Source organism: Papio anubis, chromosome 7 (genome assembly GCF_008728515.1).
Source record: "Papio anubis isolate 15944 chromosome 7, Panubis1.0, whole genome shotgun sequence".
NCBI classification, from domain to species: domain Eukaryota; kingdom Metazoa; phylum Chordata; class Mammalia; order Primates; family Cercopithecidae; genus Papio; species Papio anubis.
The window spans coordinates 74,339,300-74,355,455 of NC_044982.1; positions in this window are offsets into that span (position 1 = coordinate 74,339,300).

The following is a 16,156-nucleotide window of genomic DNA, read 5'->3' on the forward strand; positions in this document are numbered from 1 at the left end:
TCCTTCCTGTGGTCGTTTTACCCCTTCCTGAAAACAATATTTTGAAGTAGAAACCTACTAAAAATCAGTAATTGAGAAAAATTTTAATTGGTATCCAATTTTCTGATGTATCAAAAGAAAATAGTGTGAAATCATATACGAGTTTCTGGTATTGCTGAGCCAAAAACAGAAAAAGGAACAGAAAGGTAAGCCCACAGGAATTATTGCTAAGCCTATCTTTTTCCGTGTTTGTGGTTGTAATTCTTTTCTTTCACAGATTTTGAAAAGTAATAAAAACACTATTTGAGGTATCCCTCAAAAAAATTAGGCAAAAACGACATTCCTGTTGAGTTAAATTGCCCAATTACAAATAAAATGTGCTTTGATATATTTCTCATAATGCTCTGTCTTTCCAATAAGCTGTTTCTGCTTTGTGACTTCAAAGCTAGGAAGCAGTAAATCGATGTTCAATTTTATGATTTGAAGAAGAATATCAAAATTCTTTCATGCTCTCTCTTTAAAACCTTACAACTAATCAGTTTATTAAAGGATATATGGTCAGAAGAATCTATAGTTAGAAGGACGATCAGAGTTACAGGGTCATGAACTTGATGTCCCTACAAGCTATATGGGCCTTCAGAGTTAGGCTGCATTCCCAGATGACTACTTATAAACTCTTTCCATTCTGAAAAGAGGGAAAAGACTTAGCACATACAAGAAAAAGAAATGTTTGAAGGTTGGCAGGAGATGAATCCATTGGGGAAAAAAAATCTTTACAAATGGTTGTAGGCCTGGTGAAGTCCCAGAGTTTTGTGAGGCCAAGGTGGGAGGACCCCTTGAGACCAAGTGTTCAAGACCACCTGGGCAACTTAGTGAGACCCCAGCCTCCCTATCTCTCTCTATATATAGAGAGATATCTCTATATATAGATATAGAGAGATAAATATAAATATATATTATATATGTTTATATAGATATGTTTATGTATTATATTTCTATATATAGATCTATATTTATAATCTTCAGGTATATACACCCAATATATACCTCTCTATATCTATAATTATACACCCAGTATATCTATATATAAATATATAGATACAGCGATATAAGTAATTGGGCATACATATATCGACATATGTGTGTAATTAGGCAATTTAACTCAACAGGAATGTCGTTTTTGCCTAATTTTTTTGAGGGGGAAAGAACATATTGTTTTTATTACTTTTCAAAAGCTGTGAAAGAAAAGAATTATAACCACAAACACAGAAAAAGACAGATATGTCGATATATCTATATATCTGTACGTATATCTATATATATATAGATATACTGGGTGTATATTTATATATAGAGAGAGAGAGGTATATACTGGGTGTATATACCTGAAGATTACCTGAAGTTAGTTTAATTATTAAGACAATTCTTAAGCTATTTTTAAAGTTTCAGTCTTGAATTTATAGTTAGACCATTGGAGATAAAGAAGAAACAAGGCTTCTCATTGTGTTTTATTTATATCTGTGTGGGACTCTGTATACTGGAGATATATATATATCATGCCCAGTGGCATGCTCCTATAGTCCTAGCTATTTGTGAGACTGAAGATAGCTTTAGCCCAGGAGTTCAACGCTGCAGTGAAGTATGATCAAACTGCTACACTGCAGCCTGGGTGACAGAGTGAGAACACTGTCAGTAAAAAAATAATAATAATAATAAAGTAAGTTGTTTTAAATGCTCAGATGTGTACAGAAATAATACAAAAACTTAATTTTAGAGTTATGGCATTACTGAACAATGTAATGTTAAAAGAGCTAAAACAATTTCTCACAGGTGACTTATATATGTCCTCTTTGAAAACACAAAATTCTCCCAAGATCTCCATTGTTACTTAAATTCCTTCTATTGTTCTTTAAATAAATATAAACACAAAACGGCATAAACTCATTTCTCTTATAGCTGTTACACAGCTCTAAAACAAAAGCAGATTTACAAATTTGACACGAAAGTACAAATCAATAAAATTCAAATTAACAGCATTAATTTATTAATGTACTGCAGTAGATAATGCAGTTGGCTGAAACTAAATCACCACTTTGAGTTTGCAAAAATATTAGCCATACTTTTTTTTTTTTTTTTGGAGACAGTCTTGCTGTGTCGCCCAGGCTCGTCGCAACCTCCACCTCCCAGCCTCCAGCAATTCTCATGCCGGGGAGCCAGGATTACAGGCATGCACCACCACACCCGGCTGATTTTTGGATTTTTAGTAGAGAGGGGGTTTCACCATGTTGGCCACGCTGGTCTCAAACCCCTGGCCTCAAATGATCCGCCCGCCTTGGCCTCCCAAAGTACTGGGATTACAGGTGTGAGCCACCACGCCCGGCCTAAAGCTGTATCATTTAATGCAGCATGGAGTTAGTATAATAGTATAATTTAAATCACCACTAAATATATATCCAATTAGATTTTGCTGAAATTTGGAATAAGAAAGATTACCTGCAGTTAGTTTTAATTATTAAGACTATTTTAACGCTTTTTTTTTTTTTTTTTGAGACGGAGTCTCGCTCTGTCACCCAGGCTGGAGCGCAGTGGTGCCATCTGGGCTCACTGCAAGCTCCACCTCCCGGGTTCATGCCATTCTCCTGCCTCAGCCTCCCGAGTAGCTGAGACTACAGGCACCCGCCACCACGCCCGGCTAATTTTTTTGTATTTTTAGTAGAGACGGGGTTTCACCATGGTAGCCAGGATGGTCTCTATTTCCTGACCTCGTGATCCGCCCGCCTCGGCCTCCCAAAGTGTAAAGCTATTTTTAAAGTTTCGGTCTTGAATTTATACTTAGCTCATTGAAGACAAAGAAGAAACAAGACTTCTCACTGTGTTTTATTTATATCTGCATGGGACTCTATTTGGCCAATATTGCAACAATTGTTGGCAAAAGAGAAAAAGATTAATGGAGATAGTCTGTGTCCTCAAAAATTCCCTCTCTCAAAACAGGGCAGACAGGTTTCTGTAGTGAAACAATTCTGACACAGGCATCACACAGTTTGTGGTTTTTCAAACAGGCTCAGCACCACGTCTGCCGTATGAATGAGGCTTGAGAGGGCAAAATTTCACAAGGTGATTAGTAGATACCAAAAGTTACTCATTTACACCATTTCAAAATTAATCATAAATTGAATTTTATTATTATTTCCATCCTGTTTTCATTTTAGAATATTCAAATTACTGTTACACTTTTATTGGTACAACGTGTCTGAAAGCATTTGGCTTTTGCCTGGTACAAATATATCACTTACATTATTCAATCTGTCCCTGTTCATTTCTTACTAGCCCCTACAAAGTAGTACATTAGTCAATCGTGTTATTTTCATTGTGTGAAATCAAAATATTGATTTATTGAAACCATAAGAAACTAAAGTCTTGGTAACTGAAAATATTATTCATGTATGTATTATCACTGAGAAAAAGAAATTTTGACTTCATTTACAAGTAATGCAACATAAGCATAGTGGCAGACACTAGCCATTGCTATCATTTAGGTAGCAGGACATGCCCACCTAATAGCAGCCAGTAACAAACACTGTCACACTGACAATCCGTTAGCTAAGTAAGATGGCATGGCAAACCATGCAGATTCATATTGAAATCTCATGACAATATTTAGTTATAAGGTGAATATTCAGGTGTTTTAGACCCTGCCTATTTTAATATTTTAAGATGATCATCCCAATAAAAACTATTTATTTCTAAAAATCCTCTAGAGAATCCTCTAACCCTTAAGAATCTGAAGATTTCAAGAGGTTCTAGATCCTAGTCTGAGGAACACTGTATAGGCTGATACAGAAAAATTCAATTCCTGGAATTTGTGTATCATTATATTTATTCTTTCCTGGAGGTAATAACTCAAGAGTTAGAAAATGTGGTGGAAGGGTGTAATATTTATTAAACAACAAATACTTGACAGATATTTTACATATAAGATTGCATTTAGTATTTGCAATAATTCCGACCTAGCTATTACCCATTCTACAGCTGAAGAAACTGATGCTCAAAAGAATTATGTACCTTGCGGCCGGGCACGGTGACTCATGCCTGTAATCCTAGCACTTTGGGAAGACGAGGCCAGTAGATCACGAGGTCAGGAGATGGAGGCCATCCTGGCTAACACGATGAAACCCTGTCTCTACTAAAAATACAAAAAATTAGCCGGACGTGGTGGTGGGCACCTGTAGTCCCAGTTACTCGGGAGGCTGAGGCAGGAGAATGGCAAGAACCCGGGAGGCAGAACTTGCAGTGAGCCAAGATTGCGCCACTGCGCTCCAGCCTGGGCGACTGGGCGAGACTCCGTGTCAAAAAAAAAAAAAAAAAAAAAAAGAATTATGTACCTTGCTTAATAAAAGCAGGTTAGGGGAAAGACAACGTCCAAACTAAGGATCCTCAGAATCCTAATCTCAACCTTTTTCTATTATTCTGTGATTTAATTTAACATTAAAGATAACCAAATACTGTATAGCTTTAACAAGGAAAATTTTTATGAACTGATTTGAAATTCAGTCAATACATAGAACATAATAAAAAGGAAAATCTTCAGTCAAGTCTATGTGTTCTAGGTTATGAAGGAAAAAAATTCAATATCAGACCACCTTCCAAAATGTTTCTGGGCTACCTTCTTTAAATTACTGGTGCTTACACATGAAATGAAAGGCAATATAATTGTCAAAAAATAAAAACAAAGGAAAAACCCTGCAACTATAAACAACAGTAATGAAATTATCCAAGACACATCATCTGTGCCCATGTTAGTCTCCATTAATAGAAATGACTCAGAATTGTCTTAGTGTTCAGTTTTTGAATAAAGTGACTAAATAATAATTTAATTATTTAAATGCATGTGTCATCAATCAAAATCACCTTTACTTTAGGCAATAAACTTTTGTTTTAATAAAATAGTTTTCATTTCAGGATCCCAGGAGACTTACATAGAGTCCCAGCATTTCTGAGAGCTTCTACAAAGGTAGATAAAACTGTTATATTTTTTTGTAAGTGCACAAAAATTAATCTGGGATGGAAATTTTAAAAGAAAACATAGGAAAATAATTTTACAACATTGGCCTTAGCAAAGATTTCTAAGACACAGAAAGCAGAAACCATTAAAAACTTAACAAATTGGACTTCACCAAAATTTCAAATTCTGCTCATTAAAAGATACCACCAAAAAAAAAAAAAAAAAAAAAAAAGGCAAGCCAGAGACTTGGAGACAACAATCATAATCAAATATCAGAAAAAGGAACTGTATCAAGAATAAATCAGGAACTCTCATAACTCAACAATAAAAAGAAGAACCCGAAGAAAATATGGGCAAAAGTCTTAAACAGACACTTCATCAAAAAATATACAAATGGTTAGTAACAAAATGAAAATATAACATCATTAATCATCAGGAAACTGCTAGTTAGTGCAATGAATACAACACCTCCTAGAATGGCTAAAATGTAAAAGACTGATAATACCAAATATTGGCAAATATATGGAATAACTAGAACTCTCATACATTGTTAGTTGGAGTGTAAAATAGTACTTCTTTTGAAGAACTATTTGGCACGGTTTTATAAAAATAAACATACACGACCGGGTGCGGTGGCTCACGCCTGTAATCCCAGCACTTTGGGAGGACGAGGCAGGCGGATCACGAGGTCAGGAGCTCGAGACCATCCTGGCTAACACGGTGAAACCCCGTTTCTACTAAAAATACAAAAAAATTAGCCGGGCGTGGTGGTGGGTGCCTGTAGTCCCAGCTACTCGGAGACTGAGGCAGGAGAATGGCGTGAACCCGGGAGGTGGAGCTTGCAATGAGCCGAGATCGCGCCACTGCACTCCAGCCTGGGCGACAGAGCGAGACTCCGTCTCAAAAAATAAAAATAAAAAATAAAATTAAAAAGATAAGCATACCCTTACTTACATTGTGACCCAGCAATCCTACCTTTACATATTTGTCCAGGATAAATTAAGACAGATGTCCACAAAGATCCATAGATGAACATTTACACTTGCTTTATTTGTAACAGTCCCAATCTGGAAACAATCCAAATGTCCATCAACAGGAGAATGAATAAATTATGATATATTGATAGAAGGGAATATTACTCAGCAGTAAGAAGAAACACATTAGTGGTATGCACAACATGGATGAATTTCACAGAAATATTTCACAAAAGAAGCCAAAAATGAAAGAGTATATATTGTGTGCTTCTATTAATATAAAGTTTAAGAACAAGCAAAGCTACTCTAGTAATGATAGAAAACAGAACAGCAATCGCTTAAAGGGGAGGGGGAAAGTGAACTGACTAGAAAATGGTACAGAGGAACTTTCTGAAATGATTTAAAGCTCTATATCTTGATCAGAATGTAGGTTACATGTGGGTGATGGTATATTCATTTGTCAAAGCACATCAACTGTATACTTGAGATCTGTGCTTCTCACCATTATGAACTATATCACAATAAAAAAAGCATGCTTAAATAAAAAGAAGAGAGCATCAAAAACAAAAAACAAGTCTGTTGCTGAAGTTTAATGCCAAAGGATTTACTGTTTCTAACCAATGTACTGTGGTTTTTGGAACTTTTTACTCTACCTGTACCCCTTCACTAAACATGTATTGATCCCATCATTACAAGGCATTAAGCTAAGCTGGTAGACATTGTGTCTGTGGAGGCATCAGTCAAGTTGACTCAAGAAACATATAAATATAATTCTAAAGTAGTTCACTGAATGCTTTTAGTTTATATTAATTCCTTTATCTAATAAGCATTTACTGAGCCCTTATTTATATGCCAGGCAATGTTCTAGGCACCAGAGGTTCAGCAGTGACCAAGACACCGCACCCCTTGCCTGATGGAGTTTCATTTGACTTTGGAAGAGACAGATAATTTAAAAGTATACAAATAGGCCCAGTGCGGTGGCTTATGCCTGTAATCCCAACACTTTGGGAGGCTGAGGAGGGTGGATTACCTGAGGTCAGGAGTTCGAGACTAGCCTGGCCAACATGGTGAAACCCCATCTCTACTAAAAATACAAAAATTAGGTGGACATGGTGGCACGCACCTGTAATCCCAGCTACTCAGGAGGCTGAGGCACAAGAATAGCTTGAACCCAGGAGGCGGAGGCTACAGCGAGCCAAGATCACACCACTGCACTCCAGCCTGGGCAATAGAGTCAGACTCCATCTCAAAAAAAAAAAGGATACAAATAAATAAATGAGGTAATTTCAGATGGTGAAAAATATATTGAAGAAAATGAAATATTTAGAAGATGAAACATTTGATCACATTTTACTCATTTCTGAGGAAGGGTGTGTGAATCACATATTTGCTTGTCATGTTATACTTAGCGCCATTGACATCAAAGATCAACTCTCACATACTTTTATTCTCACTGTGCAATGAAAATAGTTTCAAAATGAGAACAAGGCCATATTTTACCAGTGAACATTTATGTACATCTTATTTTCTTACACGCTCCTTTAAAAAGGACAGATTGACAATTCACCAGATCATTACACACAAATTAAGAGCATATGGACTGTGTGTTTAACCAAAGCACACCACACTGTTAAGAACCATTATGGTCCCTCAATTTCACTGGGAACTCTCACTTTTCCTCAGGACTCAAGTATTTAGAGTTATACTTGTAAGTGACTAGAGATTTTTAAAACCTACTGACTTGAGATAACTCGTGAAAATCAGACTACATACCAACCCCTCATTCATGATATCATGCATAGTATAGAGAGTAAAGGTTTCAGACTGTAGAAGTATTATTAGCACCTAGTACATTAGAATTGTTTGAGAGACATACAGCTGTCCCACACTATTTCACCAGCCTATGCATCTGTTACCACTCAACAGTATTGTTGCTTTTTATCTTTTAATGTTTATATTGGTTCTCATCAAAGTAGAAACAGAGATACCAGACATTAGAATTTTAGCTATGTTTAACATCATTGAAAAGCTAAAATCGTAGTAATCTGGACTAACATCTCAAATCTTGTCATGAAGCCAGCTTTCTCAAAGCCAAGCAAATCTGTGCCAGGCAAAACATGGGTGAGATTATTTCCTATTATTTTAATTTCTACTATGGTTTATACCATTTTGAGAAATGCTGTTATCTTTCATTAGTTAAACTCTATTAGCCCTTCATGGAAGACAACCGGTGACAAGCGTCATTAGTCATTGCCTGCTTGGAAACAGAGATGCTGCCAGGAGGCAACACAGTCAGCCTAGTGGCTTACTGGCAGAACTGAAGTTAAACCAGAGTGCTGAGTTGTCCTTTCTGGGCTAATCTTCTAGCATCCCTTCTATGCCACACAACTCATATGGAAGAACTTTTGCTGATTGTTAGTTGATTCTATACATGATGAAAATCTACATTTATGTTCATTTGCCTTGCCAAATAATTATGACAGTGTTGGTAGCTCTTGAGAAACCATAGAACAGGTTTTCAAGTGAAGGCAAGCAACTGAACAGAGGACACTCAGGCCGCACAACTGCCTGAACAAAAAGAAAATTAAGAATCAAAATGACCGCTTCTATAAGAATGAAAATGAAAATGGACCCCTACAATTTATACAGGAAGGCTGAGTTCGGTTTTCCCCCTCTATTTTATGAAAACATATCCAGCGTGTTAGTAATCACATGAAAAACAATCACTTGTGTCTTTTTAAAAGCAGAGTTTGAAGCTGATGGCAGATGCAGGAAAATGCCTGTTGATCAGATCTTGCTTCATGTTTTCCAGCTGAAATGTGTCATACTCTAGACTGAGAAAATACCTCCAGGTCGCCCTCCTTGGATGGCACACATGATGATGTCTGAAGTCATCATAGAATGTTTTATCCTCCTTGGTCATTCTTCATCATTCTGAGATACATGGTCAGTAAGGGACCCCCTTTTGGTAGATCATATGGCCCTTAAACCTTTGGAGTTATTAGAAACAATGCCTTGGGGCAGGACATATCTGGATTTGAATCTCGGTGTGCCATTTACGAGTGTGGTCCTCGGTAAGTTCTTGGTGCTTCCCTAGTTCCTTGAATTGGACATAAGACCTACCTTCTCACATTATTGTAAAATTGAAATAAGATGACATTTGAAACATACCTGGCTCATAAAAAGTACTCAAATAACTATTGGCTCGTTTCCCCTTTGCTTCTTTCTCATAATTCTTATCACACATTGCCTCATATAAGTAGTTATCTTGTTACGTCTTATCTTTCCCCTCACTAGACTATAACCTCCTTAATGGTTGGGATGATGGCTCACTCATTTTTGTGTCCCTGGACCTCCCCCACATAGTGCGTTAGACAGAGTGGGCACTTGCAAACTATATATTGAATGTTATTTTTTCTAACTCAGCATATACTCAGCAATTTAGTGAAATAAAACCATAGTCAGAATGTCCAGTGATTTCTCTTTTCTCCATTAGGTCGGCTGCTTTTATTTTTAGAAGTGTCTTTCTGAGCATTCACATAGACTGATGGCCATTTACTGCAGGCAAGCAATCTTCCCAGGTTAGATTGCACTATCTATTTTCACAATTCAGATGAGGCTTTGCTTTTATCCTGAGTTTGTGATATGCATGTTTAGATGAGCCCAAAGTGTAAAGCAGCCAAACTATTCCATCTTTTGTCAACTGAACATTCATTACCTACACTGGCAGATTTCTGGCATGGCTGACTATATACCTGACTCTACATATGACTATATGTATGGATATAAGACATATACATATTGTTTATATAGTCTTTTATATATAAAATATATTTGAGAGAAACCTAAATGTGTCCAAAATTCTTTGATCCAAGAAAAAAATTTTTAAGTTCTACAGAGGTAAAATAAATGGCAATTATATAAATACATCGAAGAGGCAAAATGAAATGAAAAAATCAGTCACCTTGAGCTATGCTTTGTGCATTTTACCTGGAAAAAGAATTTAACTAAATTACATTAGCCTTGAATATTTATGAATTAAGTACAACTTTTCTTTCCTTTACCTTTCCCTTTGGCTCTTTGACCTTAGAAAACCTCCATTTTCTTATCTCGCAGGGCTGTTTTAGGGATTAAATAAGTTTACACAATCCCAAACACAGTGTCTACTACACATTACAAACTCAAGTGTGTGGCAGGCTGTACTGCTATTTATGGCACACCATAAGCCTGGGCCTTCGTTTTCGTAAAAAAAAAAAAAAAAAAAAAAAGGGAAGTGCTCAGCAAAAATCGAGCCAGGAACTTCCCAATCCCTTCTCCCTGAGCCCACAGACATTCCAAATCTCTTTGTGTTGACATAGTGTAAGAATTCTGGTCCCAGCAAATGTTAGCAAGAATATTACCTTGAAACAAACAAAGATACCATCTTGGAGGGAAAAAAGCAAAGAAGTGATTGCCAAGGTCGGTGGGGGCACTCAGGGAATTTCTAAGAGCTACAAACAAAAATACTACCTTGGCCTGGAGCGGTGGCTCACGCCTGTAATCCCAGCACTTTGGGAGGCCGAGGAGGACGAATCACTTGAAGCCAGGCATTTGAGGCCAGTCTGACCAACACAGTGAAACTCCGTCTCTACTAAAAATATAAAAATTAGCCAGGTGTGGTGACGCATGCCTGTAATCCCAGCTACTCGGAAGGCTGAGTCAGGAGAATCGCCTGAACCCGGGAGGCGGAAGTTGCCATGAGCTGAGATCGCGCCATTGCACTCTAGCCTGGGTGACAGGTTAAGACTCTGTCTTAAAAAAAAAAAAAAAAAAGACACCACCTTGGGGGAAAAAAGTAGGGAAGTGATTGCCAAGGTTGGTGGGGGCACTCGGGATTTCTAGGAGCTGGCAGTATTCTAGAGCTGGGTTGTGGCTACATGGTTTCACTTTATGATAATGTTAATGTTTTATGTACTTTGCTGTATGTGGACCGTATTTCACAACAAAAAAGATTTAAAAGGAGGTGTGTGCGTGTGTGTGTGTGTGTGTGTTTTGAAAAAAAAAAAAAAAAGAACACCTTTTGGATTTTGAGTGTTTTATGCTTCTCAGAAGGCTTTCAAACAGGTGATACACTGTGAATCGAATAGGACTTCCTCTATTTGATACAAAGATGCTAAAAGAAGTATCTGAGGTTACATTCTGCTAGTTCCTGGTAGAGCCTGGGGTTTAGGACTAAGATGTCCTAAGTTTAGAGCTCTGTTTTCTTCTCCAAACTTTCTTCCAAACCAAGATGTGCACTTTGTACCATGTTAATATTATGCAAACTAATATCTTAAATAATTCTCAAATTATGAAATATTTCAAACATATAAGCAAGTATAGAGACTATAAGGAAGGGGAATTTCTTGAACCCGGGAGGCAGAGATTGCAGTGAGCCGAGATCATGCAACTGCACTCCAGCCTGGCAACAGAGCAAGACTCCATCTCAATAATAATAATAATAATAAATAATAAAAGTGCATTCACTCACAGAAAGAAGACTTAGGTTGTATCTATTATTTTGCTACCAAACAAGACTGATGAAACATTCTTATAGAAGAGGGGTTGGCAAATTACAACCAATGAACCAAATCTAGCCTGCCACCTATTTTTGTGTGGTGTGGTCCATGAGCTAAGAATGGTTTCTACTTTTTTTTTTGAGACAGGATATTGCTCTGTCACCCAGACTGGAGTGCAGTGGCTAAATCTCGGCTCACTGCAGTCTCGACCTCCTGGGCTAAAGCCATCCTCCCACCTTAGCCACCCGAGTAGCTGGGACTACAGGTGCATGCCACCATTCCTGGCTAATTTTTTGTGTTTTTGCAAAGGCAGGGTCTCACCATGTTGCCCAGGCTGTTCTTGAACTCCTGAGCTCAAGTGATCCACCTGCCTCGGCCTCCCAATGTGCTGAGATTACAGCTGTGCGCCACTGCACCTGACTGGTTTTCACATTTTTAAATGGTTGAAAAAAATTGAAAAGAAGAATAACATTTTGTGACACATGAAAGTTATATGAAAATCAAATCCCAGGGTCCATAAACTTTAATTGGAACACAGCAATGCCTATTTATTTACATATTATCTAAAACATTCACAGCAGAGCTGAATAGTTGTGCTAGAGATGATGTTGTCCATAAAGCCTAAAATATTTGCCACCCAGCCCTTTACAGAAAAAGTTTACTGACCCCTATTATAGAGGTCTCTTAATGTATATATGTGAGAGTTTCTCTAGGATACATTTCCAGAAGCTGAATTATTGGGTCTTCAGGTACTAGAATCTTCAGCCTTACCTGGTGCAGTCTAATTGGTTGCAGTTATTATTCCAGTTCACACTACCACAAGCAATATATAAGAATTCCTGTTGATTGACTTGGTAATCCTTAATGTTATCATATTCTTAAGTTTGTGCCAGTCTGATTGGTATGAAACAGTATTACATTATGATTTTTATTTGCATTTCCTTGATTACGTAGGAAAACAACCATTTTTCCACAGATTTACTGTCAATTGCCTTTTCACAAATTTTTCTAATTTTCCTTTTTGGTTATCATTTTCTTATTGATTTTCAAGAATTATTTATGTATTCTTTAATACTAATTCTTTCTAGGTTATGTTGGTTACTAATATTTTCTCCCTGTGTTTTTGAGTCTCCTCTTTTAACCTTGTTTGTGGTATCTTGTGTACAAATATATATTTGAATATAGTCAAATTTGTTAGTTTTCTTTATGGATTGTATAGTATCTTTTTCTTTTTCTTTTCTTCTTTTTTCTTTTTCTTTTTTGAGATGGAGTCTTGCTCTATCACCCAGACTGGAGTGCAGTGGCGTGATCTCGGCTCACTGCAACCTACACCTCCCGGGTTCAAGTGATTCTCCCACCTCAGCCTCCCAAGTGGCTGGGAGTACAGGCATGTTCCACCACATCCAGCTAATTTTTGTATTTTTAGTAGAGATGAACGAGGTTTCACCATATAGGCCAGGCTGGTTTCGATCTCCTGAGCTCAAGTAATATACTCGCCTCGGCCTCCCAAAGTGCTGGGATTACAGGGGTGAGCCACTGCATCCGGCCAATGTTTTTTCTTATCTAAACATTATTCCTGACTGGGCACGGTGGCTCACGCCAGTAATCCAGCACTATAGGAGGTCAAGGAAGGTGGATCGCTTGAGGTCAGGAGACCAGCCTGGCCAACATGGTGAAACCCCGTGTCTACTAATGATACAAAAAAATTAGCCAGGCCTGGTGCACATGCCTGTAGTTCCAGCTACTCAGGAGGTGGAAGCTGCAGAGGTTGCAGTGAGCCGAGATCAAGTCACTGCGCTCCAGCCTGGGCAACAGAGTGAGACTCTGTCTCCAAAAAAAAAAAAAAAAAAAGGCCGGACGTGGTGATTCATGCCTGCAATCCCAGCACTTTGGGAGGCAGAGGCGGGAGGATCACCTGAGGTCAGGAGTTTGAGACTAGCCTGGCCAACATGGTGAAACCTCGCCTCTGTAAAATTTTTTTTAAAAAATGTATTATTGTATTCTAATGCCATAAAGATAATCCTTATGTTTTATTCTAAAACATTTGTGAAGTGATAACAAGCACTTATCTAACTACCTAGGTCAAATGAATAGAGGACAGTTACTAACTTCAACTCCTATCTGTGCCACCAGAGCATGGAGTAATTCTAGCCAGCAAAGGAGCCAGTATTGCAAGAGAGAGAAAACAAGATAATAACTAAAAAGAAATATACTGATGACCTTGACTGGTGGAGTGGGTGGAAGTACAAGCTGGAGGTGCAAATCACAGAGATGAAATGTTATGTTAATGGGAGATAGGAAGTGAAAATGAAATCATTCTTTCAACAAGCTTGGCCATAAAGGAAATGAAAGCTGTAGCAGCAGATATAAAGTAAAAGAGACTTTTTTCATTTTTTTCATTAGAGAAAATTAAGCATGTTTATTTGCTGATGGCAAAGAGTAGAGCAGAGATTGAAGATTCAGGGATGAGGGGAGATCACTGATTGAGGCAGGTTCCTGAGGAGGCCAAGGAGATGGGATGGAGATTGGATGGCAGGGGAGACCTACTCTTTCTCTTGCTGTAGTTACACCTCCCTGAGCTACCTCTCCCTCTTTCCTTTGCCTCTCAAAAAGCTATACATTATTTATTAAGACTATCAGATATTGGCACAAAAGATAGACAAATAGATTAATAGAACCAAAAGGGCACCTGATTTATGACAAGGTAGCACTGAAGGGCAATGGAGAAAGGGCAATCACTTCAATAAACAATATTGGCAGCTGGATGTGGTGGCTCGTGCCTGTAATCCCAGCACTATGGGAGGCCGAGGGGGATGGATTGCCTGAGGTCAGGAGTTCAAGACTAACCTGGCCAACATGGTGAAACCCCGTTTCTACTACAAATACAAAAATCACTGTAATCCTAGCTACTAGGGAGGCTGAGGCCGGAGAATCACCTGAACCCAGGAGGCAGAGGATGCAGTGAGCCAAGATTGGGCCACTGCACTTCAGCCTGGGTGACAGAGCAAGACTCCATCTCAAAACAAACAAACAAACAAACAATAAACAATATTGGGTCAACTGTATCTGTTTGCAGAAATCTTGATTTCTACCTCATGGTATACTTGAAAATTATTTCCAGATAGAATGTGTATCTAAATATAAAAGTAAGATAATAAAGCTTCTAGAGAGTAATAACATGAGAAAGTATCTTAGTGACTTTGAAGTAGGGAATGTTTTCTTAGACTGGAAGCAAAATGTATTAACTATTGATAAGGAAAAGATTAACTACATTAAAATTGGGGATTTCTGTTCATCCCCAAAAAAATCACCATTAAGAAAATGAAAAGGTAAGCTCAAGAGTAGAAGATATTTGCAATACATATAACCAACAAAGGGCTCATATATAAAGAATTCCAGCAAATCAATAAGAAAACGACAACTAAATAGAAAAATGGGCAAAACACCTGAACAGGCACTTTACAGAAGAAGCTAACCAAATGGTCAATACACATATAAAAAAGTCTCATTGTTATTGGTCATCAGTGAAAGGCATATTAAAACTATCTTAAAAGACTGGCAACTCAGGGTTGGCAAAGATGTGGAGTATTCTAATTTTCCTACAATTCCAGTGAGAGTATAAATTGATGCAACCACTTTGAAAACTATTTGTCAGTATCTGTTAAAGCTGAACGTACACATACTCTGTGATCCAGCAACCCCACATGTGTATATACACATGATTATTCATAGAAGCATTGTTCCTAAAAACCAAAATATCTTGTCTTCAACAAGAGAATAAATTAATTAAGAAATATGTATTCAATGCCGCAACAACATAGATGAATCACACAAACATAACATTGAGTAAAAGACGTTACACACAAAAGAATCTACTCTGCCCCATTTTTATGAAGCTCTGAAACTAGTCTACTGTGCAAAACTAGGCAAAGCTACTCTACTGTGTTGGAAATCAGAATAGCCATTATCTTTTAATAAGGAGTGTAGAAAATGACTAGGCATATGGTAGGCTTCTGGAATTGTGATATTCAATCTATTTAACTGTGTGGTAGTTACACTGGTGTGTTTATTCTTCAATAATTATATACTTCTAATTTGTGTACTTTTCTGTATATGTGTTAAACTGTGATTAAGTGAAACATTAAAGCTATCTATTCTGTCATAAACAATGTCATCCACATAAATATTTTGTACTTTTCTACTTACCTTACATATCTAGTCATTTATCTGTTAATCTTGTTCTTCTAATTGGAAGAATGAGATTAAAGGTTGAGTGTTACTTGTCTTTTGGTTTTCTGAGGGTCTCTGCACACAGCAGGTGTTCGATAAATGTTTACTGAATTGAAATTTTAAAACAATATGTTAGAACTCTCTTTGGGGAGTTTTCGGCAAACATGTCATGAAACAATTACTACTGATTCATCCTTCACCAACTGATCCTTTCCTTTTTAAAATGTCCTAACATGAGATGAACATCCACAAACACTAAACAATCTATTACTGTTGCTTTGGAACGTAATTATTTTGAAGAAGTTTCTCTACATGTTGCAAATTTTTTTCTGGGTGCTGGACTGGTAGGTATATGATCTATGGGCATAATTGTCCATATACAGAAGTCAGGGGCAGCAGCAAAATAATTTTTAATTGTCAGAATATTAAATATG